Source organism: Mobula hypostoma, chromosome 2, assembly GCF_963921235.1.
Source record: "Mobula hypostoma chromosome 2, sMobHyp1.1, whole genome shotgun sequence".
NCBI lineage: Eukaryota > Metazoa > Chordata > Chondrichthyes > Myliobatiformes > Myliobatidae > Mobula > Mobula hypostoma.
The window spans coordinates 143289315-143301676 of record NC_086098.1 but is presented as its reverse complement, the minus strand read 5'-3'; positions in this window follow the sequence as shown (position 1 = coordinate 143301676).

Genomic DNA, 12362 nt, shown 5'->3' with positions numbered 1-12362 from the left:
GGATGGGGGGGAGGATGGTAGTGGGGATAAGTTCCCTCTACCTATCAAGTGCTCCCAATGGCGTGTGCCTCAAATAGCCTCTGACAACCAAGTCCAGCGTCTGGCCTTCAAATGTGGCTTAGCTATTAAGCCCAGTGAAACCATTTACACTGACAAGAGAAGGATCAAAAGCGGGTTACTGGCACCTTAAAACCAGTTGCTCCGGGCAGCTGGGGCTCATCAGCCATAGTTGGCAGCTCATCCAGGAGAAGGAAATCCCTGATTTCAAACCTCTGCCGCCTTGCAGCTATACCCAGTCATAGGAAAGGCTTCGGGAGTAAACCCCGAGGAAAAATCTGGAGCTGGAGACCCTCAGGCAGTCCTACATTGAGTTCAGCACGGACTGGCAAGTCCTGCGACACTGTATTGGCCTCTGCCATTCCTTTGGATTCATCTGCAGCCTGGAGAGAGTGAGCCTGCTCTCCATATCGTAGTGCCCTGGCCCGCATATCGACTTCGACAGCTAGGACATAATGCCTATGGTCAACCCCAACCAATGGATGACCTAATTAATCAATGGCCATTCAGTTGAGCTCAGACTGCTGAAGAGAGTTGTGCTTTGCAAGTGATTCAAAATAGAATGAAGCATAAAAACTTCAGGAGGTGCCTCCTTCTTTTCTTTTATATGCATCTACGTTGCAAATCTTCAGGCCATTAGGCAAAACTTGGAAATATTTGCTTATAATAAGGATGAACTCTAGAAACTCAACCCCAGTCAATTTGTGCTAAACATCCTATATACTCTCTCACGGTGGTGTCTGAAAAGAGGATGCTGTCTAAGTTGCATGCCATCTTGGACAATGTCTCCCATCCACTACATAATGTACTGGTTGGGCACAGTAGTACATTCAGCCAGAGACTCATTCCACTGAGATGCAACACAGAGCGTTATAGGAAGTCATTCCTGCCTGTGGCCATCAAGCTTTACAACTCCTCCCTTGGAGGGTCAGACACCCTGAGCCAATAGGCTGGTCCTGGACTTACCTCATAATTTACTGGCATAATTTACATATTACTGTTTAACTATTTATGGTATTATTACTATTTATTATTTATGGAGCAACTGTAACGAAAACCAATTTCTCCCGGGATCAATAAAGTATGACTATGACTATGACTATTATAGCATCAATGCTCGGTTCTTTGCCTGCAAGGTTTGGTTCTGTTAATTTCAATTGACTAATATATAAATAGTACCAGACGCTAATGCCTTCTACGTAGGCAGAACCTTTAGGTCAAAGATGACTGATGATTTTCAGGCCATGGAGGGAAAATAGAAAGGTTTCACCTCCCTAATTCCTGGGATAGCAGGAGCGACATATGAAGAGATATTTGGTGGATGAGTCTTTCAGAGGAATGGCGGGGGGGGGGGCTGGGTTGAATCTCATAGCAGCCTATAAAATTCAAACAATTACTAGACAGACTGAATATAGGAAAGTTGATTCCAGTTGTGGAGAATGCAAAATCAGGGCTCACAGTCTGTGGATAAGGGATGAGGGATAATGGGTTTGAGATAATGGTGAAACATTGACCACAGAAGGCAGTCGAAGTAAAATCATTAAAAATCTTCTAGTTAATTTTAATTCTTACAGCTAAGCGGATCAAGGGATATGGGGAGAAGATAGGAACAGGTACTGAATTTACGTTGTTGGCCTTGATCATGTTGAAAGGGCTGGATGATCCACTCCTTATAAGTTCTGTGTTTCTACAGGGGGAAATTTCTTATGCGTGAATTATTTTAATGTGTGTTGTGTGCGGCACTCCTGCTAAAACACTCTCTTCACCAATAGAGGTCATTGTCCAGTGGCAAGGGGACGAAGAGGACTGGAGATGGACCTATCACACAGAACGCAGATACACCTACAGACATGCATACACAGAGTTTGTACAGATCCTGGCTAAGAATATATTTCTTGGCTAAGCCTGAAGAAAACTGGTTTTGAATTTACTTGTCATTATGTAGTGTGGTCTTCCTGATCCATGATTCATCTGAATTACAGTTAAATTATCACCAAACTGAATGACTTGCCATGCTAATCCCAGTCTCGGAATTACTTAGTGGTTATTTCACAATTGCACAATAGTGAATCGCTCTGTATGTTCTAAACCAAATGAACCTTAGATAAAGTATTGAACAATCTGGTAATGCATTTACAGACTACAACCCTTACACTATGGCTCTCCTTTGCACCCATCAGTCTGTGCAATAAATTCCATAGTGTCATAGAAAAGTACAGCACAGAAGCACACCCTTCAGCCCATCAAGTCCATGCTGAACCATTTTAGTTGTTTAGTCTCATCAACCTGCACCTGCACCGTAGCCCGCTATACACCTCCCATCCATGTACCTATCCAAACTTCTCTTAAATGTTGAAATTGAGCTCACTCACATGCACCACTTGAGTTCCACATTCTCATGAACCTCTGAGTGAAAAAGATTCCCCTTATGTTCCCCTTAAACATTTCACCTACCAGCCTTAACCCATGACCTCCAGTTGTAGTCCCACCCAACCGCAGTGGAAAAAGCCTGCTTGCATTTACCCTATCTATAACCCTCATAATTTTGTATATCTTTATCAAATCTCCTCTCAATCTTCTACATTCCAAGGAATAAAGTCCCAACCTATTCTATCTTTCCTTATAACTCAGGTCCTTCAGACCTAATACCATCCTTGTAAATTTTCTCTGTGCTATTTCCTGTACGTAGGTGACCAAAACTGCACTCAGTACTCCGAATTAGGCCTCACCAACACTCTCACTTCTAATTCTAAAGTGGGAGATTCAGTTCAGGAGGAGAAGATGGTGGTGTGACAGAAGCTCGCGCGGCCACTTCGGTTGTGGTGTCTGTTATCTGTCAAGTAGGGGACCGTGCACAATTCTGATTTGATGGAGACGGACGTGAGAGTATGGAGGAACATCTGGAGAAACTTCTGAAATGCCTGCTTCACTGCCGCTGCTACCGTGTGGTAACTGGAATCTCCGGAGCAGAAGGCCCCGAAATCCTCGGCTTTGCGTGTTTCAGCGGCTGGGGTGAGCTCGAAGGCGCTCGGCAGAGGATAGTGCTCGGGAGGCTGTATCGGAGAGGCTGGTCAGAAGCTTGAAGTTTTCGGATGGATGGACTCAGTGTCGGCTGTGGTCGGCTGCTTCTAAGGCATCGGCAAGTTGACGGTACCTGGAGGTTTATGGCAGGGAGTTTCTCCCTTTGCCGCCGCTATCGGGGACTCGGGAGTCGATTGACTCGGGGACTTTTGAGACTCTATTTACAGTACCCATGGTTTGTTCTTCATCAAATTATGGTTTTGCTTTGCACTGCTGTAAATATATGTTATAATTATGTGGTTCTATCAGTGTTAGTCTTTGGTTTGTCCTGTTTTCTGTGATATCACTCCGGAGAAACATTGTATCATTTCTTAATGCATGTATGCATTTCTGAATGACAATAAAAGAGGACCGAGTGTTCTCATAATCTAATCTAATCTTACAAAATGCTGAGGGATCTCAGCAAGTCAGGATGCATCCATGGAGTGGAATAAACAGTCAATGTTTCAGGCCAAACCCTCAACCTATAACTTACAAAGTATCGGGTTGGCACCTGAGAGCTAACTTCAGTGTTGAGTGTTGAGTCCAATGCAATGTTGAGTTTGTGATTCACTATCGTGTTTGACTCTGAATAGTCATAGTCATACTTTATTGATCCCGGGGGAAACTGCTTTTCATTACAGTTGCACTATAAATAATTAAATTGTAGTAAAACCATAAATAATGAAATAGTAATATGTAAATTATGCCAGGAAATAAGTCCAGGACCGGCCTATTGGCTCAGGGTGTCTGACCCTCCAAAGGAGGAGTTGTAAAGTTTGATGGCCACAGGCAGGAATGACTTCCTATGACGCTCTGTGTTGCATCTCGGAGGAATGAGTCTCTGGCTGAATGTACTCCTGTGCCCACCCAGTACATTATGTAGTGGATAGGAGACATTGTCCAAGATGGCATGCAACTTGGACAGCATCCTCTTTTCAGACACCACCGTCAGAGAGTCCAGTTCCATCCCCACAACATCACTGGTCTTATTCAGCAATAGTTACCAATATTATGTTATTCATCAAAATCCATAAATAAATGGATATGTTATTGGAGCAGTAGCCGGTGGGCCTGAACTAAAAATCTGGAAATACCAGTGGCAGCTTCATCATAACAGTTGGAAGTTAAATTCAGCGAATAAACCTGTATTAATAGCATCAACTATACTACAAATGAAATACTGGTTGTCATAAAATCCCATTTGGTTTGCAAATATCCTTTGTGAGGAAAATTCCAAGTTCAAAGTTTAAAGTAAATGTATTATCAAAGTGTGTATCTTGCCTGCTCTGATGCCGTTGTCATTCCAGCCTCAACAACGGTGGATTGCTATTAGCTGCCCTCTAAGTCATCCAGCAAAGTGCTTATCTCAAGGAATGACAACCCAAGAATGAGAAAAAGGCAAAACTGCTTCCTGAAATTCTGTATATGAAGCATGGATATTAGCATTGCATGATTATAAGACAATGAGATAGATTTAGACCAGTTGGCCCAGCAATTCCGCTCTGACTTTCATGGCTGATTTTTTTTTCAACTCCAATCCCCTGTTTTCTGCCTGTAATCCTTAACCCCTTTACCCATCAAGAACCTATTAATCTCTGCCTTAAAAACACACGATGACTTGGCCTCCACAGCCCTCTGTAGCAATGAATTCCACAGATTCATTACCTTCTGGCTGAAGAAATTCTTCCTTTGCACCTGCCAGTCTGTGCAATAAATCCCAATCTCACTTCCAGAGTTTTAAAGAGACATCCCTTTAATCTGGCAATGTGCTCTCAGATTCTAGATTCTCCTCCTAATAGAAATATCTTCTCCATGTGCATTCTAACCAGGCCTGTAGATATTAAATGATACAAATATTTACATAAAATCCCTGTATTGGGCTATTAAACCTCAGACAAAATATGGCCCTAAACAACTCCCTTGACAATATAGCAGGACTTAGAGCATCCCTTATTTGAACAGGGCTCACTTAAACATTTAATATCCTGCTCATGGTGTTAAGATTGCTTTCAGATACTGTTTTACTAAACGCACAGCTGAAAAGATCTTATTGCCTGATATTATGTGCATCCAATGCCTCTGTCAAAATGGGTTTTATACACACAGCAGCTCAGCACAGTGGAGGCTGCAGGCTTTGCAGTTCTTTGCTGGATCTCTGGGCTCAAACTCAAGATTGTGTAGTGTCATTTCCAGTTCACAAGCGTAAAGGAGAAAAAAAAACCGTTACTCCAGATCCAGTGCAGCATAGAAAAAACAATTAGATAAAGAACACAATAATAAAAAAAACAATAAATATAAATACATAGTATAGATTATATTCATATATTGGTTGTAAGTTCATAAAGTGATGCTTGGCACAGGAGTGTCTCACGGTGACTCTGATAGGAAATGATTAAGTAGTGGGGGTGGGGTGGGTTCGTGTTTTGGAGGTATTCATCTGCTTGGAGGAAGAAAATATTTTTGAGTCTGGTGGTCCTGGTGTGGATGCTCCCTAGCCTCCTCTCTGATGGGAGTGGGACAAACAGTCCATGAGCAGGGTGGGTGGGATCCTTGGTGATATTGCTAGCCGTTTTCCAGCACATTTCTGTGTATATGTCCTTGATGGCGGGTAGGTTGGAGCTGGTGATGCACTGGGTGGTTTCGACTACCGGCTGTCGAGTCGTCCAATCCACAGCAATGCAATTCACGTACTGTGCCGCGACGCAGCAGCTTAGGATGCTGTCTATTGGGCGTCTGTTGAAGGTCATGAGTACTAATGTACATAGTCCACCTCTCTTCAGCCTGCTCAGAAAGTAAAGTTTTACTGATTGTGTAGGATATAGAACATAGAAGAGTACAGCACAGGAACAGGGCATTCAATGTCAAAATGGAAGGGTCTCGGCCCGAAACGTCGACTGTACCTCTTCCTAGAGATGCTGCCTGGCCTGCTGAGTTCCTCCAGCATTTTGTGTGTGTTGCTTGGATTTCCAGCATCTGCAGATTTTCTCTTGTTTGTGATAGTGGTTCTTCATTTTGTAGCTGCCTGCAGGAGGACAAATCTCAGAGTTGTATTCTGTATATATACTTTGATAATAAATGTAGTTTGAAATTTTGAAGTTCGTAGTTTACTTCCAAGAGCATTCAATAATCCCATCATGAGAGAATTGTTGTAGATTTTTCTATCACAGTGCCTGTTCTTTGTAAATTTCCTACCACACCACCCATTCTTTGCCTGTGAAGACTGGACATAACAATATCAGAATTCAGCTTTTATTTCCAATAAACTTGACGCTTGCTTGGATGTAACGTGAATATTTCTCCATCAGTTAGGCTGACATAGAGGACGTGATTATTCAAACCTTGCTGGTTACTCAAACCTTGATTCTTTGCTGGAAAATCACCTTGGACTTCTGTGAGTGTGTGAATTGAAATATGAAATTCAGTAGTGAGACAGAGGCCAATTGATCTTTGACTCTGTCATGGATTGAAAGCCAGAACAGATGATGGATCGGCAGAGCTAAGGGGTAAATGCACTCTGCATCTGCTCCTTCAGCTACAATTGGCGAGGCGATGTAAAAGCAATTATTGTTAATTGAGGAATAGAATTTAGAACATTGCCTGCCAATGAAATTAGTCATAGTCATAGTCATACTTTATTAATCCCGGGGGAAATTGGTTTTCATTACAGTTGCTCCATAAATAATAAATAGTAATAGAACCATAAATATTTAAATAGTAATATGTAAATTATGCCAGTAAATTATGAAATAAGTCCAGGACCAGCCTATTGGCTCAGGGTGTCTGACCCTCCAAGGGAGGAGTTGTAAAGTTTGATGGCCACAGGCAGGAATGACTTCCTATGACGCTCTGTGTTGCATCTCAGTGGAATGAGTCTCTGGATGAATGTACTCCTGTGCCCAACCAGTCCATTATGCAGTGGATGGGAGACATTGACCAATTAGACAGCATCCTCTTTTCAGACACCACCATCAGAGACTCCAGTTCCATCCCCACAACATCACTGGCCTTACGAATGAGTTGGTTGATTCTTTTGGTGTCTGCCACCCTCAGCCTGCGGACCCAGCACACAACAGCAAACATGATTGCCCTGGCCACCACAGACTCGTAGAACATCCTCAGCATCGTCCGGCAGATGTTAAAGGACCTCCGTCTCCTCAGGAAATAGAGACAGCTCTGACCCTTCTTGTAGACAGCCTCAGAGTTCTTAGACCAGTCCAGTTTATTGTCAATTCGTATTCCCAGGTATTTGTAATCCTCCACCACGTCCACACTGACCCCCGAATGGAAATAGGGGTCACCGGCACCTTAGCTCTCCTCAGGTCTACCACCAGCTCCTTAGTCTTTTTCACATTAAGCTGCAGATAACTCTGCTCACACCATGTGACAAAGTTTCCTACCGTAGCCCTGTACTCAGCCTCATCTCCCTTGCTGATGCATCCAACTATGGCAGAGTCATCCGAAAACTTCTGAAGATGACAAGACTCTGTGCAGTAGTTGAAGTCCGAGGAGTAAGTGGTGAAGAGAAAGGGAGACAAGACAGTCCCCTGTGGAGCCCCAGTGCTGCTGATCACTCTGTCGGACACACAGTGTTGCAAGCACACGTACTGTGGTCTGCCAATCAGGTAATCAAGAATCCATGACACCAGGAAAGCATCCACCTGCATCGCTGTCAGCTTCTCCCCCAGCAGAGCAGGACGGACGGATGAACGCACTGGAGAAGTCAAAAAACATGACCCTCACAGTGCTCGCTGGCTCGTCCAGGTGGGCATAGACACGGTTCAGCAGGAAGATGATGGCATCCTCAACTCCTAATCGGGGCTGGTAGGCGAACTGGAGGGGATCTAAGTGTGGCCTGACCATAGGCCGGAGCAGCTCCAGAACAAGTCTCTCCAGAGTCTTCATGATGTGGGAGGTCAATGTCACCGGTCTGTAGTCATTGAGGTCGCTGGGGCGCGGCGTCTTCGGCACAGGGACAAGGCAGGACATCTTCCACAATACAGGAACCCTCCGGAGTCTCAGGCTCAGGTTGAATACATGGCGAAATACTCCACATAGCTGAGGGGCACAGGCTTTGAGCACCCTGGTACTGACATCATCCGGTCCTGCAGCCTTGCTTGGGTTGAGACGTTTCAGCTGTCTTCTCACCTGTAGAGCTGTGAAGCCCACTGTGGTGGTTTCGTGTGGGGAAGTGGTATAGTCATGAGAGCAGGGCGGGGGACTGTGAGGAGGGGCAGGAGGGGAGAGTGGAATATGTGTTGGTAGGGGGCCGACAACAGATGGCTCATTTGTGGGATGGGCAAGGGCCACACTTGTTAAGCACCTTCTACTCTGGGTCTCAAGTAACTCTTCTAATAGAGAAACTTAACTTCATGCCAAGAGCATCTTCCCTTTTTGACTGTTGGAAGCCTCCTGCTGCCTAAATCTCTGCTTGCTTTAGCCCACCTACTTCCACATACCTTTCAGTTTTGGCGTGAGGTGATCTATTGTGATCAGGTGGGGCCCAGGAGATGGATTCAAATAGGCCTTGTGGGGATGAGAATGCAAGTGCATTTGGTGAATGCCACACATCCACCTGAATTCTCTTCCCAGTTGGATTTCCCCTTTAGGACTAATTTAAGGAGGAGAAATTGACTGAGATATGGGATAGAGCTGGGATTGAGGTGGTTAGAAATTGAGTGGTGTTGGTTAGTGAGCTAGCAGTGTGTTGAACAGTGGGACTCAATTGAAACATGCTTTAGTAAATCAGTGGCAGTCAACGAGTTCACAAGAATGAGAAGTGATCTTATTGAGATTCTAAGGGGAATTACTGAAAAGGTATTACCCCTGAAGTGGGTATGTACAACAAGGGAGCATAAAGCAGAAATGAGGAAGGATTTCTCTTATCAGAGACTCACGACTCTTTGGAATTTTTTACTTCAAGAGATGTGAAGAAGGGAGATATTCAAGACGAAGATCTTGAATTGCAGAGGCCTTATCAGTGGCGAGAGCAGAGCACACAAGGAGGTTTCTTGCAGGTCGGTGACGCTTGTTTGAAAAGAGAGCTGTGTGGGCATTTGGCCATTGCAGAGGCCCTGTCAGCGACGGGAGCAGAGCACTGCAAACTAAATAAAAGTACAGAAGGGACAAGAGGAGCGGCCTTTGTCGGGGGTGGGAGGGCCATTATCAGGAGTAGGCCAGTAGTGAGAGTAGAAGCATCAGGCTTTGGCTGGAAGGAGGCTTCGGCTCGGAGGAGGCGTTGGCTCTGGGTAAACTTCTGTTAAGGTTTCCATTTTGTTTATCTCTTACTGTACCTGGTATAGTAAATGGCGGTTGTGTGTTCTTCATGTCGGATGTTGGAGTCCTGGGAGACCCAGATTCTCCAGTGGAATTACATCTGCGTGAAGTGCATCCGGCTGCAGCTCCTTGAAGACTGTGTTCGGGATCTGGAGCAGCAGCTGGATGACCTTCGGCTTGTACGGGAGAGTGAGGAGATAATCGATCAGAGGTACAGGAAAGTAGTCACCGCGAAGTTGCAGGAGGCGAGTAGCTGAGTGACTGTCAGGAGGAATGGAAACAGGCAGTTAGAGCAGAGCACCCCTGTGGCCATTCCCCTCAATAATAAGTATACCGCTTTGGATACTTTTGTGAGGGTTGACCTCCCAGGGGAATGCCTCGGAGTCTGGGTTACAGGCACTGAGCATGGGTCCGTGGTGCAGAAGGGAAAGAGAGGGAAGAAGGGAGTGGTAGTGATAGGGGACTTGATAGTGAGGAGAACAGACACCCAGATGTGAACGGGACACCCGGATGGTATGTTGCCTCCCAGGTGCCAGGGTCAGGGACATCTCAGATCGCATCCACAACATTTTGGAGAGGGAGGGGGAGCAGCCAGATGTTCTGGAACATATTGGTACCAATGACATCGGAAGGAAAAGCAAAGAGGTCCTGAAAAGCAATTTTAGAGAGCTAGGTAGAAAGCTGAGAAGCAGGACCTCTCAGGAAGAGATTTTTGGATTGCTGCCTGTGCCACGTGCTAGTGAGGGTAGAAGCAGGATGACTTGGCAGATAAATGCATGGCTGAGAAGCTGGTGCAGGGGACAGGGATTCAGGTTCTTGGATCATTGGGATCTCTTCTGGGGCAGGTATGACCTGTTCAAAAGTGACAGGTTGCACCTGAAGCCGAGGGGGACCAATATTCTCGCAGGCAGGTTTGTTAGAGCTGTTGGGGAGGGTTTAAACTAATTTGGCAGAGGGGTAGGAACTGGAGTGATGGGACTCAGGATAGGATGGATGGTAAAAAAGTAAAGATAGCGTGCAGTGAGACTGTCAGGAAGGGCAGCAGCAGGTGATGGGACATAGTCGCAGCCAACAGGATGAGATTCAGTACATTAGGGATGCAAAATCAAAAAGGGTAGCAAATACGGTACTCAAGGTGTTGTATCTCAATGCAGGGTGTATAAGAAATAAGGTGGATGATCTTGTTGCACTATTACAGATTGTTAGGTATGATGCCATCACTGAATCATGGCTGAAGGATGGTTGTAGTTGGGAGCTGAGTATCCAAGGTTACACGTTGTATTGGAGGGATAGGAAGGTAGGCAGAGGGGGAGGCATGGCTCTACTAGTAAACAATAGCATCAAGTGACATAGGATTGGAAGATGTTGAATCCTTGTGAGTTGAGTTAAGAAACTGAAAAGGTAAAAGGACCCTGATGGTAGTTATATACAGGCCTCCCAACGGTGACTGGGAGGTGAACCACAGATTACAACAGGAAATAGAAAAGGTGGGTCAATAGGGCAATATTACGATAGTCATGGGAGATTTTAACATGCAGGTCGATTGGGAGAATCAGGTTGGTAATGGATCTCAAGAGAATGAGTTTGTTGAATGCCTCAGAGATGGTTTTTTAGAGCAGTTTGTCATTGAGCCTACTAGGGGATCAGCTATACTGGATTGGGTGTTATGTAATGAACCAGAGATGATTAAGGAGCCTAAGGTAAAAGAACCCTTAGGAACCAGTGATCACAATATGATTGAGTTCAACTTTAAATTTGATGGGGAGAAAGTGAAGTCTGATGTAGTAATATTTCAGTGGAGTAAGGGAAATTACAGTGGTATGAGAGAGGAGTTGGCCAAAGTAAATTGGAAGGAGCTGCTGGCAGGGATGTCAGCAGAGAAGCAATGGTGTGCGTTTCTGGGAAAAATGAGGAAGGTGAAGGACATGTGTATTCCAAAAATAAAGAAGTACTCAAATAGCCAAATAGTACAACTGTGGCTGACAAGGGAAATCAAAGCTAATGTAAAAACAAAAGAGAGGGCATACCACAAAACTAAAATTAGTGGGATGATAGAGGATTGGGAAGTTTTTAAAAACCTACAGAGAGCAACTAAAAGAATCATGAGAAGGGAAAAGATGAAATATGAAAGCAAGCTAGCAAATAATGTCAAAGTGGATAGTAAAAGCTTTTTCAAATTCGTAAAAAAAAGAGAGATGACAGTGGATATAGGACTGCTAGAAAATGAGAAATACTTAACAGGGGACAAGGAAATGGCAGATGAAATAAATGAGTATTTTGCATCAGTCTTCACTGTAGAAAACACTAGCAGCATGCCTGATGTTGTAGTGTGTGAAGGAAGAGAAGTGGGTGCAGTTACTATTACAAGAGAGAAGGTGCTCAACAAGCTGAAAGACCTAAAAGTACAAAAGTCACCCAGACCAGATTAGCTGCACCCTAGCATTTTGAGATTGTGGCGGCATTAGCAATGATCTCTTAAAAATCATTAGACTCTGGCATGGTGCCAGAGGACTGGAAAATTGCAAATGTCACTCCACTCTTTAAAAAAGGAAGAAGGCAGCAGAAAGGAAATTATATACCACTTAGCCTAACTTCAGTGGTTGGGAAGATGTTAGAGTCAATTGTTAAGGATGAGGTGATAGAGTACTTGATAACACTGGACAAGATAAGACAAAGTCAGCATGGCTTCCTTAAGGGAAAATCCTGCCTGACGAACCTGTTGGAATTCTTTGAGGAGATTAGAAGTAGGATGGATAAAGGGGATGTAGTAGATGTTGTATATTTAGACTTTCAGAAGGCCTTTGACAAGGTGCCACACATCAGGCTGCTTACCGAGTTAAAAGCAGGAAAGTTACTAACATGGTTAGAGCATTAGCTGAGTGGTAGGAGACAGCGAGTGTCTCCTACCAATGAAAGGATCTTTGTCTGGTTGGCAGCCAGTGACTAGTGGTGTTCCGCAGGGGTTAGTG